This window comes from Carlito syrichta, unplaced genomic scaffold (genome assembly GCF_000164805.1).
Source record: "Carlito syrichta isolate Samal-C Ts95f unplaced genomic scaffold, Tarsius_syrichta-2.0.1 Scaffold303576, whole genome shotgun sequence".
NCBI classification, from domain to species: Eukaryota; Metazoa; Chordata; class Mammalia; order Primates; family Tarsiidae; genus Carlito; species Carlito syrichta.
In genome coordinates, this window is record NW_007247672.1 from 89,055 (window position 1) to 101,966 (window position 12,912).

The window sequence follows — 12,912 nt, forward strand, 5'->3', positions numbered from 1 at the left end:
GCTGACCTTTGGGTTTGAGAAAGCAGGCACCGAGAGGGGCCACTGCGTTTTATTTTTTCCTATAAAGATAAGTTTTTCTACTTAACATGTCTTTCATCTATCCAGACTTTTCTAACCATATCATCATCATATGCATCTGTATAAGGTAATGAAGGGTCAAGTCATTCTAAGTTTTGCATACTACTCTTTCCTCTAGGTGCCCACCAAATGCTACCATTCATATTATAGCCTTTATGGGGGCCTGCTCTAACAGTGGGCAAGGGTTTGTAATATTGTTTCAAAGCTTTAAACTTGTGGCTACTCTGGTGTTGTTTGTGTGGCTTAACTGTGTTTGCTTTAGTTTGTACCTTAGTTTCTGTCATTTCTCGATATCATAGTTTTAACATAAAGTAGAACAGTTAAAAGTACACTTTGTCACAGTAGGTTTGGAGTAATTGGTTTGGTCATTGTGACCCGTTGGGTTGCTATTTGCATTTCCTAAGGCATGGCCAATGGTGAAGCATTAACTGCTTTATTATTGAACAATATAATGGGATCAAACAGGCGACCATGAGTCACAGGACATTCGCGTAGACCTTTCCTCAAGACTTTCTATGGGGTTTGCCACACACATGGATCCCTTCTGGGGCTTTGCCTTCCAGAAGGGTGTCTTCATTCGGTTCCCATGCTGAGTCCTGGATTGTCATGGACTCTGCCACTGGGGGCTCTTCAGTGTTTGTGTTCTGGAACCTGTTTTCTCAGTGTCTGATCTTCCAGGGGTCTGTGTGAGACCTATATTCTTCTTTTGGTTCTTCTTCATTTGTGCAGTTTTTCCCTCCTCCCTACTTTTTCCTTCCCTCTACATCACCGTCTTTTTTAATTCTGTTATTCAGGGGTAGAGGGATTGCTTTTACTTCTGTTTGTTCAATCTCCTATTCTTTATGTATGCCCTCTTACTTTGTTCAATTCTGGAGTTGCACTATAGGTTGGGGGTGGTCCTTTTTGCAGTTTTGAGATTTACTTAAGGGGGGAGCTGTGATTCAAAATCTGTCTGCAGGTCCTGGTATTTGCCGACAGGTACATGGGTAATCTGAAACCCACCTCCCACTGCCTTGGAATCTGTCCATGCAGTGGGGCTGTAGGTTTACTCCCCGAAATAAAATGTGGTTAGCAGAGAGAAGAGAATGGAGCAGACAGTGGGGGGAAGAGGGAGGTAGAGAGAGAGAAAGGCATAAGGGGGGAAACAGATGAGTGTACCAACAAATGGAGAGAGAGACCTAAACTGAAACAGATAAAAACAATAGACCACAGCTACAGACTAACCAACTCCCATACAAAAAAAAAAATAAAACATACAATGATGCTAACATACATGCTAACAACACACCTTATTGGTGTGCTGTTCCTCTATACAAATATATGGTTTACAGAGAGAAGAAAAGAGAAGAAAAGGAAGTAGAAAAGAAAAAAAAGGAACAAAACAGTAGGAATAGAATTAAGTCATTAAACTAACAGAACCAGTCAAGCACACTCTGAGACTTTTCGTTTAAGTTCAATGTCCTTTCAGCTCTGATTTCTAGCTGTCTTTTCAAGCTGGTAAATTAGTTCGCAGTTAGGGTCAGTTGCCCCTGGCCTGCTGTGAAGGACAGTTCAGATCACCCTCTGTTCACCACTCATATCTGGCCTGTGTCTGTTTTTCAAGCTTGTTTCTCCCTTTTCGGTGTTGTTACCTTGAATCGCCAGCAGGTGGTGCCATCTCAGGTGGGGGGTGGAGCCAGACAGGAGTCGGGCAGAGGCTGGAGATTGGAGCCTGCCTCAGGGCACACAGAGGATACCCATGGCTGGGAGGACGTCACAGTGCCAGCAGAGGTGGCAGTGATCCCAGCAGATCCCTCCTGCAGGGGCTTCAAGGACTGAATTCGTGGATCACCTCAGGTATGGGTGGTGCAATGCGCTATGGCCGCCATGGATGCTGTGGCTGCAGTGGCTGTCCAGACTGCTGCAACGCCCCAGCGGTGGTGACAGCTGAGCTCCGTGTAAAGAGCAGGCTGCCGATGTTGGGATCTGCAGCCCCCGGGGAGAGAGCCAGAGACCCTCTGTGTTCTCCTTTGCAGAGTGTTGCATAGACCAGGCTGCCCCGTCGCCATCTTGCCGGAAGTCGTGAATGTTCTTTAGGAATCATTTCTTTCAAGTAAGCTTTCCTGGATCAAATTATGCACAGCAAAATGTTTACAAAAATATTTTTCTTCCAACAATTTTTAGTCCTGATAAGTTGTATCACGTGCAGTTTTAGCCATTATTGGTTTTACTTTGTGTGGGTTATTTTTATTATTAATATTTTCTATGAAGTTTGAAATATCCTTCTGGTCAAAAGGGTGGTGTTGATGAAAAATGCCAAACTCTGTAAAATGTTTAAGATGGTTTATTCTGAACCAAATATGAGTGACCATAGGCCTATGACATGCATCTCCAGAGGGTCCTGAGGACATGTGCCACCATGGTTGAGTGGTTTGGCTCAGGAAGGCGGAACATCTCCAAGCAGGGGTTTGCAGGTTATAAGGTGGATTCAAAGATTTTCTGAATGGCAGTTAGCTGGCAATTGATTAGTAAAAGTCAAGCTCTTGTCTAAGGAATTTTGAAATCAATAGAGCAGATGTCCTGTTGAGACAAGGAAATCTAAAAATTCCAAGTTTCTTCATATGTGGATGAAGCCTCAAGGGTGGCAAACTTCAGAGAGAATTATTAAGTGTCTTAAAAGATGCCCAGAGTCCAGGAATCCCCAGACAGCTTTACAGGGTCATAAAATTCTTTGATTTTCCTCCTTTGTCTGTTATGTGATGCTATGCCAGGTTATTTTGGAAAGTAAACCACTGAAAGGACAGAGCCCAAAATGGAATTTCTCTCATCTCCTTAGGCTCATATATGACAACAATCCGTCCCAATAATCCTTTTCTGGAACCCTAGGCAAGCCACATGACAGTGAGATTAACATCTAAAGAATTTGTCTCTCACTTACCAGATATGCCCTTCTCATCTATGTGATTGACCTCCCCATCCACCCATTTATCAGGGAGGTGAGAGACAGACCCCATCACCATGGCAACAATTATGTGACTAATCCACCCATCTGCCTGACATCCCTCACTGTGATGTCAGTACCTGTGCTTACCTGACCCTTTGTGATGACATAAGACAGATCACCACCCAATCACCTTAATGATCTGTCCCCATCAAAGGAAAGGTTTAAAAACCTTTAAAGGTTTAGCCTCAAGCAGCTGCTGCCATGCTTTATTCAAGCTCTTGCCTGGGCCATGCCTTTTGTGGGCTCTGGCCAGGCCATGTTTTCCCTAAACTTTGGCACTCTCCCTAACCTTGGGGAGACGGATCTTCTCTTTCTCTCTACTAAATAAACTATTTTTTAAATAAACTGTTTTCTAATCTAATTTCTGTGCAATTCTTTCATCTTTCCTGTGGCACCACCTCACTGACCTAACAGTTCATAAGATACCTGTCTCTCCAGACCCCTTAGTTAGAAATTTGGCAAAGTAAAGAAGAAAGGTCAGTGTTTAGTCCTCAGTCAGGTCAAAGTATTCTACTTCTTTAGTTTACAGATATTCAAATTAGACTCTATTTTAAAGGAACATGCTGCTTGCCTATAAGTCTTCATAAATTCCTATCCTGTCCCTGTCCCATTTATAAACACAAAAGCATTTTCTCAGAGCTCCTTACAAATTACAGGAAAATGGAAGCAACACATTGGTTCCAATCTTTCTGCTTAGTAGCTAAACACAGGTTTCCCACTCATACATCCTGACTCACAGTCATGACTTTTTCTCTCTCTCCTATGAATAAACACCAAAGCCAGAGAGTCTGTTGCAGGTAAATAAAATCCCAGTTTATCTAAGAGTAACCGCATCTCTCCCCTTCATCTTGCAGTTTACTGTAGGGATACAACACTGGTCTTCATTGTGTGAATCTTACTTCCCTTTCAGACTGTGTGGGGCTTGGAGAAGCAGCTTACCTGGATCAGACACAGCTGTGCAGCCCTTTCAACTTCTTTCCTCCTTCATACCATCTGAAATGCAGCCATCTTGGCCATGTCAGCCTTGTGGATGAAACCAGTTGTTGCCAGACACTGGGGCAGCAAAACCGGTGTTGACTGATGGTGAGGGGCCAACCCAAGGCCAGCCTGGATGACCACCTCCAGAGCTCTTTTGCAGGAGAAAAAAACTCTCCTTGGTCTGTGTCACAATTATCTGAGTTTTCTGCTATGTGTCAGCAAATCTAATCCCAGCAGAGGCACTAGTTTTTCCTAGGATCACTTGTGAACTAGGACCAGACACTCCTCTTCTCTGGGACATATTCCCCTCTGCACAAGGGGCAGGGATGTGGGTGACTGGCATGACTGGGAAAATCTGGGGATTTTCTGCCTGGCCCACATCCATGTCCACTTCTAATAGTCACAGAGCCTCATTTTCTCCTCCTCCTTTTTTCACGCCCCGGAAGTCCATGTGATTAAGTGAGGCTGATACCATGTCCTGGAAACAAGAGACAGGGGACATGTGGAAACAAAACTGGAGGTGCTGTGCAGTGAAGCTCTGGTATGCCTGCTGCCGGGCCCACACAGACCCTGTGCACACGAGGACACGAGGCCCAGATGACCACGTGAAGGGCCACCCACGACTGCACCATGACCAAGGCCCATGTATGTCCCAGTGCATTTTCAATACATCCACTCAGAGTGTGGGGCACCGGGCAGTGTACACACTAATTGTGCACTTGTGCAGTTTCACTCCAACCCCTCACTGGATGTTTGGAAAGCAAGATCGAGAGAGAGGCGGGGACTGGCCCAGGGCACAGGACATGGGCAGAGAGTCCAGAGGAGAAGGGAGGGTTGCTGCCCCCTAGACCAGAGCTCCCATGGGGTTTTTTTGGGGAATCGGAGCCCCTAAGATCCTGAGGAGCCCTGCCCTCCCTTCCTAGGAAAGGCAGTTTCCTTTCAGCTTCCCCACAACACACACACACACACACACACACACACACACACACACACACACACACATGCTGACATCACAGGTAAGCACCACGGGAGTGGGATAAAAGAAGTGGATCCTGAGGAGGTAAGAAAGGAAAGAGAAGAAAAAGACTGAGAGGCAGCTCTGCTGTGGGACGTGTGACAGCAGCCCACAGGACATCCTCAGGAAGCAGGTGCTAGATGATTCCCAATTCAGGAGCGGGTCCCGGGGAGACTTTGAGAGGCATAGTGACTTTCCCAGGCCATGTAAGTGGTGAGGAGGAGGAGCTGGGTCTAAACCCAGGTCCATCTCTCAAATCTGGGGCCCTGGCTATGCTCAGGCCTTCCTTGGGGCTGCAGAGAGGCAGTGCTGGTGGAGCTGTGTGCACACACGAGGGTGTCGTGAGGCAGGAGGGTGAGTAGTCAGAAGCCCCAAAGTGCAAGTGCGGTCTTCTTATCAGAGCAGGGGCCCCAGGTAAGGGGACCCCAGGAAGTGACCTAACTTCCATGGTGACAGAGCCCAGGAGAACTTGAAACTCAGTGACCAGGCACTCCCTGTGCAGCTCATGTGGCCAGAAATGCTTGAGAGAACAGGGTGTTCTCCTTATTGCAACTTCTCCAGGCTTTAGCCTCATTAAATTCTGACAGGAGAGCTCTGTCCGCTGCACTGATGTTGATTCATCCCTCTTGCTGATACCCCTCAGTCATTTCGGGTAGCAAATATTTTCTCAATCTTGAGGTAGGGATGGCTTTTCTTTTCTTTTTTTTTTTGAGTTGGAGTCTCACTCTGTCACCCAGACTGGAGTGCATTGGCTGCTCCCGGCCACCGCAGCCTCGACCTGCTGGGCTCCGGCGATTCTTCCGCCTCAGCCTTCCGAGTAGCCAGAATTATAGGTAAGCACTACCACGCCCAGCTGATTTTTTGATTTATTGTAGAGATGAGGCCTCGCTGCCCAGGCGGGTCTCGAACCCACGGGCTCAGGCAATCCACTCACCTCAGCCTCCCAAAGGCGCGGGATTACAGGCTGAGCCACCGAGCCCAGCTGGAACGGCTTTTCTATCACAGAAGAGCCACAAAGGAAGTGTAGCTCCTCCTATGACCAAAACAAACACAAGAACAACCTTGAAAGCTGGAAATACAAACCACAAACTGGAAAAAAACTCCTTATAACGGATGAAAAAAAGGGTTAATATCCCAGTGTTCATTGATACACTCCTCTGAGTATTACTGAGCAAAAGAGGCTTGCTTCCTGGTGCACTAGAAGCCCATACTATGTCACTGGGTTTTTGAGAAAAGCTTTACATTGAAAGTCGACTCACAAGGAGACAGGAGTTCAGCTCAAATCAGTCTCCCTGTGCTGGCTTTAAGGCAGCATTTTTTACGAGAAAAGATTCAGGGGTGGATTCTGGGATTAGTGAGTGAGTGGTGGAAGGAAGGGGAGTTCTAGGAAGACCCTGGGCATGTACATTGATCTCTTCACATTGCCTCGTGGGTCCCATGTACAAATTCATGGAGAGCTGGTATGAAACATGAGGTGAGAATTTGGGCTGTGATGTCAGCAACCTGGTTCTGTTCTCATCGGCTATCTTGGTTCCAGCTGATTTCAGCCTGTTTATATTTTTCTATTTTTAATAAAAAAAAATAGATTGTAGAAACAGGATCTCACTATGTTGCCCAGACTGGTCTCCAACTTCTGGCCTCAAGTGATCCTCCTGCCTTGGCCTCCTAAAGTGCTAAGATTACAGGCAAGAGCCACCGTGCCTGGGCTATCTTACAAGCTGAGGAAGTTTCAGCAAATTATTTATTTTCTTATCTGCCAACCTCAAACTCAAGAAAAGAGAAAGCTTATACACTGTTAGTGGGAGTGTAAATTAGTACAACCTCTATAGAAATTGGTATGGAGTTTCTCAAATAACTAATTGCATTTGATCCAGCAATCCCATTACTAAGTATCTACCCAAAGGAACAGAGGTCGTTCTACAAAAAGGACACTTGCAACCCCTTGTTCATCGTAGCACAATTCACAATTGCAGAGATGTGGAATCAATCTAAATGCCCCTCCACTGATCAGTGGATCGTGGAAATGGGATGTATATACACTATGGAATACTACTGAGCCACGAAAAGGATGAAATAATGTCTTTTGCAGCAACTTGGGTAGAACTGGAGAACATCATCCTAAGTGAACTAACTCGGGAACAGAAAACCGAACATGTTCTCACTAAGAAGTGGGAGCTAAGCGAAGGATCTGCAAAGCCATAGAGAATGGAATAATGGACACTGACAACTCAGAAGGGGGAGGGGAAGAAAGGGCGAAGGGCCTAAACAATCACCTGTCGGATACAATGTGCACAGGCCGGAGTGGCGGGTACCTTAAAGCCCTGACTTCTTCGCTACTGTGCAATATCATCCAAGTAACCAAAAACTATTGGTACCCCTTAAAGCTATTGAAATAAAAAAAAAAAGAACACTTTCAAGACTATCCACCACAGCACTATTTGAAATAGCAAGAACTGGAAACATCGTTAACATCCACATAGTGGATCCGAATGTACCAGGGAATACTGTGTCACTGCTGGGTAGGTACTTGGGTCTCCATGTGTCCCTGCAGAAAGACATCAAGGAACCTGTTATGTAAAAAAAAAAAAAACAACAAAAAAACATTGATAATGTCTGTATTGAGGGTCTCAGTGTTTTTAAAAAAATATTTTGAGACTCTGTATAATTACTTTGAGATTCAACCAAGTTTTTTGAGTACTTCAATAGCACATCCGCTCTTCCCCGAGGGTCTCGTTTTTAAAAACTGCATATATACGATATAAATGTGCATGCTCATGTGTATGTCAATGAGTTTGAGTTAGACAGACAGACACACAGAAAGACAGAGCCTGAGAGATGTGACCAAATCACTAATGATGATTAGCTCTGTTGGGAGGACTTTCAAAGTCTTGTACTTTCTCCTTGAAGTGATATTTAAATTTTTAAACAATATGCATATTATCTTATAATTTTAAAAGATTAACATCATACTAAATGCTATTCACTTAATCATTCATCCATTAAGTAATTAAAGGACATTACCTAGTTTTTATTTTAAAGGTGTTTATTGCAAAGACAAGAAACAGTTATAATAAAATAACAAATTTGATATGAATAAGGAATAAAATAGGCCTGGCTCGGTGGTTCAGCCTGTAATCCCAGCACTTTGGGAGACCGAGGTGAGTGGATTGCCTGAGCCCACGGGTTCAAGGCCCGCCCGGGCAACTTGGTGAGACCTCATCTCTACAATAAATCAAAAATTAGCCAGGCGTGGTGGTGCGCACCTGTAGTTCCAGCTACTTGGAAGGCTGAGGCAGAAGGATCACCAGAGACCAGCAGGTTGAGGCTGTGGTGGCTGGGAGCATACCACTTCACTCCAGTCTGGGCGACAGAGTGAGACTCTAACTCAAAAAAAAAAAAAAAAAAAATAATAATAATAATAATAAAATACAGTACATACAGTGCCCTTCCTACATGATTTTTCCTCTTCCTGTCCTAACCCCTTGTGTGCACGTGCATGCGTATGTGTGTCCATGCAGGGTGTGTGTACAGATGTGTGTCTGTTCGTCCATGGTGGGCTGTTTGGCCAGGTGTGTGTGTGTCCATGGGGGGTGTTTGTGCAAGCGTGTGTGTTTATGCCTTCGGGGAGGGATGTGCAGGTGTGTGTGTGTGTGTGTGTGCGTTTGTGGGGGGGTGTGCAGGTGTGTATGTCTCTGTGGGTGTGTGTGTGTATCCATGGGAGGTGTTTGTGCAGGTGTATGTCTGTGGAGGAATGTACAGGCGTGTACTCTACAGGGGATATGCGTACAGGAGAATGTGTGTGTCTATGGGGTGTGTGTGCACAGTTTTGTGTGTGTGTATGTCTGTGTGTGTGTGTGTGTGTCTGGCAGGGGGGTTTTGTTGGCCTGCTGGAGATCTACTCTTCCACTCTCAGGTGAACTCAGTGCCATCAGCAGAATCATCAATCCAGGTTTTCCAAACCCAAGATCAGGACCCTATGCACCCCTTTGCCAGGCCACACTCTCATCAAAGAGCCAGTTTCCATCTGCTGAGCGCTTTTTCTCTGGCAGCCTGCTCTGCACACGTGTGATCACACTCAGTCCAGCCTGGGAGGATTGGTCATCACTGTGTACCCCCAGTGTTATAAACAAGGAAACCTAAGCTCAGGGACGGGAAGAGCTGTCCCCACAGTTACTGGGCTGGAGAGTGATTCAGTTGGCTCCAACCCAACTCCTGTGGCCTCAGGTTTGGCTGCCTCCGCACCCCTACATGGCCTGGCGGAATGCAGCAGAGCTTTGTTTTTAGGAAATGCCTAGTACAGCAAGGGGCTAACCCCTTGCCCTTCACCCCTGGATTTTCTGCCTGTGTCTCCCACCTTTGGGGCCCTGGGCAACCCATAGATCTCCAGCAGGTCCACAAAACCCCTCTGCCAGACACACACACACCCACACACAACTGTGCACACACACACCCACACACAACTGTGCACACACACACCCATGCACATATCCCCCATAGAAACACATCAAATACCTGCACACCCCCCCTCCCCAACACACACCTGCACAGCAATGCAGGACAACCTGGCATCAGTGATCCCAAGCTTCTGTAGGAACGAGAACTCAGCAGGCGCAAGAGACTGGGGCCAGGCCAGCTCAGTGGATGGTTCCTGAAGCCAGGAAGGGCACCACGGAGCCTAGCTGGACAGAGCAGCTACCTGAGGTGAGGTCACCGCCTGACATGGCCAGGTCCTGGGTTGCAGCTAGTAAGGGCAGGTGCTTGGGGCAATCTCATTACCTCCTTGCAGATGAAGACTATAGTCCCCAACCCCCATGCTGTAAATGGCAAACTGAGGCTCTAAGATCCCTCTTGACCGGTAAGGAGCAGGGCTGAGGTTAAAGCCAGGCTCCAGTGGTCCAAAGTTATCTCCCAGCCCTTTGCGCTCATCCCACATGGCTAGCTTGCTGTCCCAGGTACACAGAGCCCCGAAGGTGGCTTTCACAGACCCAGGGAGCACCTGTGCACCTGCCCTGGGATATTTTCTTTTCTTCTGCGATCTTTTGCAACTCTTCAGGTCGAGGTTCTTGTCTCGTGCCCAGGAAGAATGAGGGACTCGGATAGCCGGAACGTGAGAAAGCATGATTTATTGAGAAGACAGAAAAGCTCCCACAGTGGGAGGGGATCCAATGGGATTGCCCGCCCTGGGATATTTCAACTCATCTACACCCACATACAAACCTGACACATCCTGTGTGGGGGCCCGCCCCACAAGGGTCGTGAGATATCCTGAAGGAGAGACAGATAGGCAACAAACGACGATCATATGCACGGACACCTGCTTCTTGAACAGATGACAATTTAATGTTAGTTAATACAGAGCTTTTATACCATTTCTGAAGGGGCAAGACAAAGAAAACTCTTTCACATTCATATCTTTTAAAAGTTATGACCAGCTATGGTCTTAGTAGCAAACAAACCAAGATTTCCAGTGGCTTTAGTAGTAAATAAGCCAGGAATCTCATAGGCATTAGACAAGTCCTATTCATAAAGCCAACAATGACACTCTCAGTCCAATGTCCCAAATTACAAATGTTTCAAGAAAGTTTCTTTAAGTGTATATTTTTTTATGTGTCAGGAATATTCTCATCTTAGGCTCTTATGTTTTTTAGAGTCCTGTGATCGCCTCCCTTGTCCAGATGTCCTCGTTACTATTCTCTTATCTTGCAGTGCTTGTTTTAAAAGAGAACTCAAAAGAAACCTTTAGTAATGTTTCTCAGGCCCCTCAAGGTTACTTTCTGTTTTAGCTGATCTGTCATAAAAATGTCTGATTATTATATTCTGAGTTCAGTGAAAACCCACTCTATAAATGTTAACTTAGAGTTTTAAGTTTATAGTTTTAACTATAGAATTAAGTAAAAACCTTAATATTAATCTTTGTCCTAAGTAGTGAAAACAGTGTTATAAATCACCTACCTACATAACTCCTAGTTAAGTGTTAGAACTTATAATGAATTCATAATGAACTTATTATAAACTTGTGCTTTTAAAAATCCTTATGTCTAAACACTAAACTGCATAATCCTAAATCAAATAAGAAGTGGATATACTTATATCATTTATTACTTAAGTAATATCTAGTAACTTATAACCAAGTGAAATAAAGCATTCTTGATGTGTTTTAGAGTTTAACCCTTGCATATGTTAGAAAAGGCCAAGTGGCATAGTGGGAAAAATGGAAAAATAAACCATGATGTTTCCAGGTTAGCTGTGAGTACTTCACATAAACATGCCATTTTTTTCTTTCACAACTGCACAGAATTTTTCGGCGGTATCAAACATCAAAGGTGAAAGACAGAAGGGCCTCAGCTTCCTGGGCTCGCCCTGCAGCCCGGGGTCTTCGGCCCACCAGGACCCTGTCAATCAGGTGGGCCTCCAAGGCTGGCTCCCAACAATCCTGGTCAGAGAGAACAATCCTGCCTTGTTCTCTCTCCTGTCTCATGGAATGCTGTCTCTCCTAGTAAGAACCAAGTGCTGACCTTCCTGTGATGAAAACAGTCTAATGTGATGAATCTTCTACCAAATGGCTGTCTGATTACTCCAGGGAATGGTGTCATACTGGGGACTCAACGCTGGTCTCTGCTGCTGATAGATTGGATACACATCAGTGGCCATAGCAAGGTCAGCTTTGGTGGGTGGAAGCTTATGTCACAGGCCCAGGCACAACCTACAACCCTGCACCATGGCCACTTTGCTCATGAGCCATTGGCTGAGGACAGGAGCAGCTATGGAAGGAGGCTGACTGCCCTCCATAGAATGGTCACCACATCCACCTGATTATGAAATCCCCCTCTGCTGAGGTCACCCTTCGTGGGCATTCATGTGTCCCACAATGCCTACTGCTTTTGGTTTACCATTGTCTAAGTAGGGGCAGTTCTAGCCTGACATTTCTCACCATAATTTTCCTCACTGCATGGGCCTAGGAACCAGGGCGGGGCTGCTGCCAATTTCTGAGCGTGTCTATTTTAGCCTCACGATGACTTCAAGGACACGGCCCCACTGTAGGATGGATTTAGATAAAACTCCATTGATCACATAATCTCCATGAGTCTCTCCTCTGACTGGTAGATCACCCTGATGTTTTAGGTTTCTGGAAACATGTCAGATCAGATCCCTTGTCCAGCAATTCCTCCCAAAAGTCTGATTATTTCCTTTTCCTTAAGTCAGTTTTCCTGGTAAAAAGGCATGAGTTTCTTTGAAGAAGGCTGGGAGAAAGATCAACCATATAAACTTCTGGTGGTGTAGCAACACCCTTCCTCAAGGGAACCCAGATTTGCTGTCATTCCAGGGATTGTGGGTGGGCAAATGGGCTCAAGCCTGGAGGCTTATGGAGTAGTTGTGATTCTGTTTCATTGGTGCAGGATAGACTTCAGTTCATTTGACCTGGAATGCTTCATTTTGTGCAGAAAAAATAAGAGTTTAGTATTGCCCACTTCCTACCTTGGGGAGGTGAATCTCCTCTCATTCTCTCTCTAATTTACTTTCTAGATAAACTATATTTTCCAATCTTAAAAAAAGAGTTTAGTATTGACCATGTATTTTTCTTGTGATCCACTAGCCAGTGCCATGGGTCTCTGCAAGTCAGATATTCTGATGGTAGCTTTTTTCTCTGCTGTCCATTATGGTGGCCACACTCACTTTGCCTTTGGCAATTTAGTGTCACCACTTGTTCCTTTGCCACTGTGGGATCCAACTCTCCCCATTGCAGTGAAGGATCCCAGCTTTGTGATAGTAGTTCTCATTCTACCCTCTGACCTACAGAAAAGAGTGACCTTGGAGCTCTTTCAGGACACCTGAGTTGCCTTTACAAAGTTACTTCTCA

General features: G+C 45.5%; 1 pseudogene; it reads right to left on the reverse strand.

The window, feature by feature from the left end:
• Positions 1 to 9,987, reverse strand: part of LOC103261050 — a 48,622-nt pseudogene extending 38,635 nt beyond the window's left edge.
• Positions 9,988 to 12,912: the final 2,925 nt, after the last annotated feature.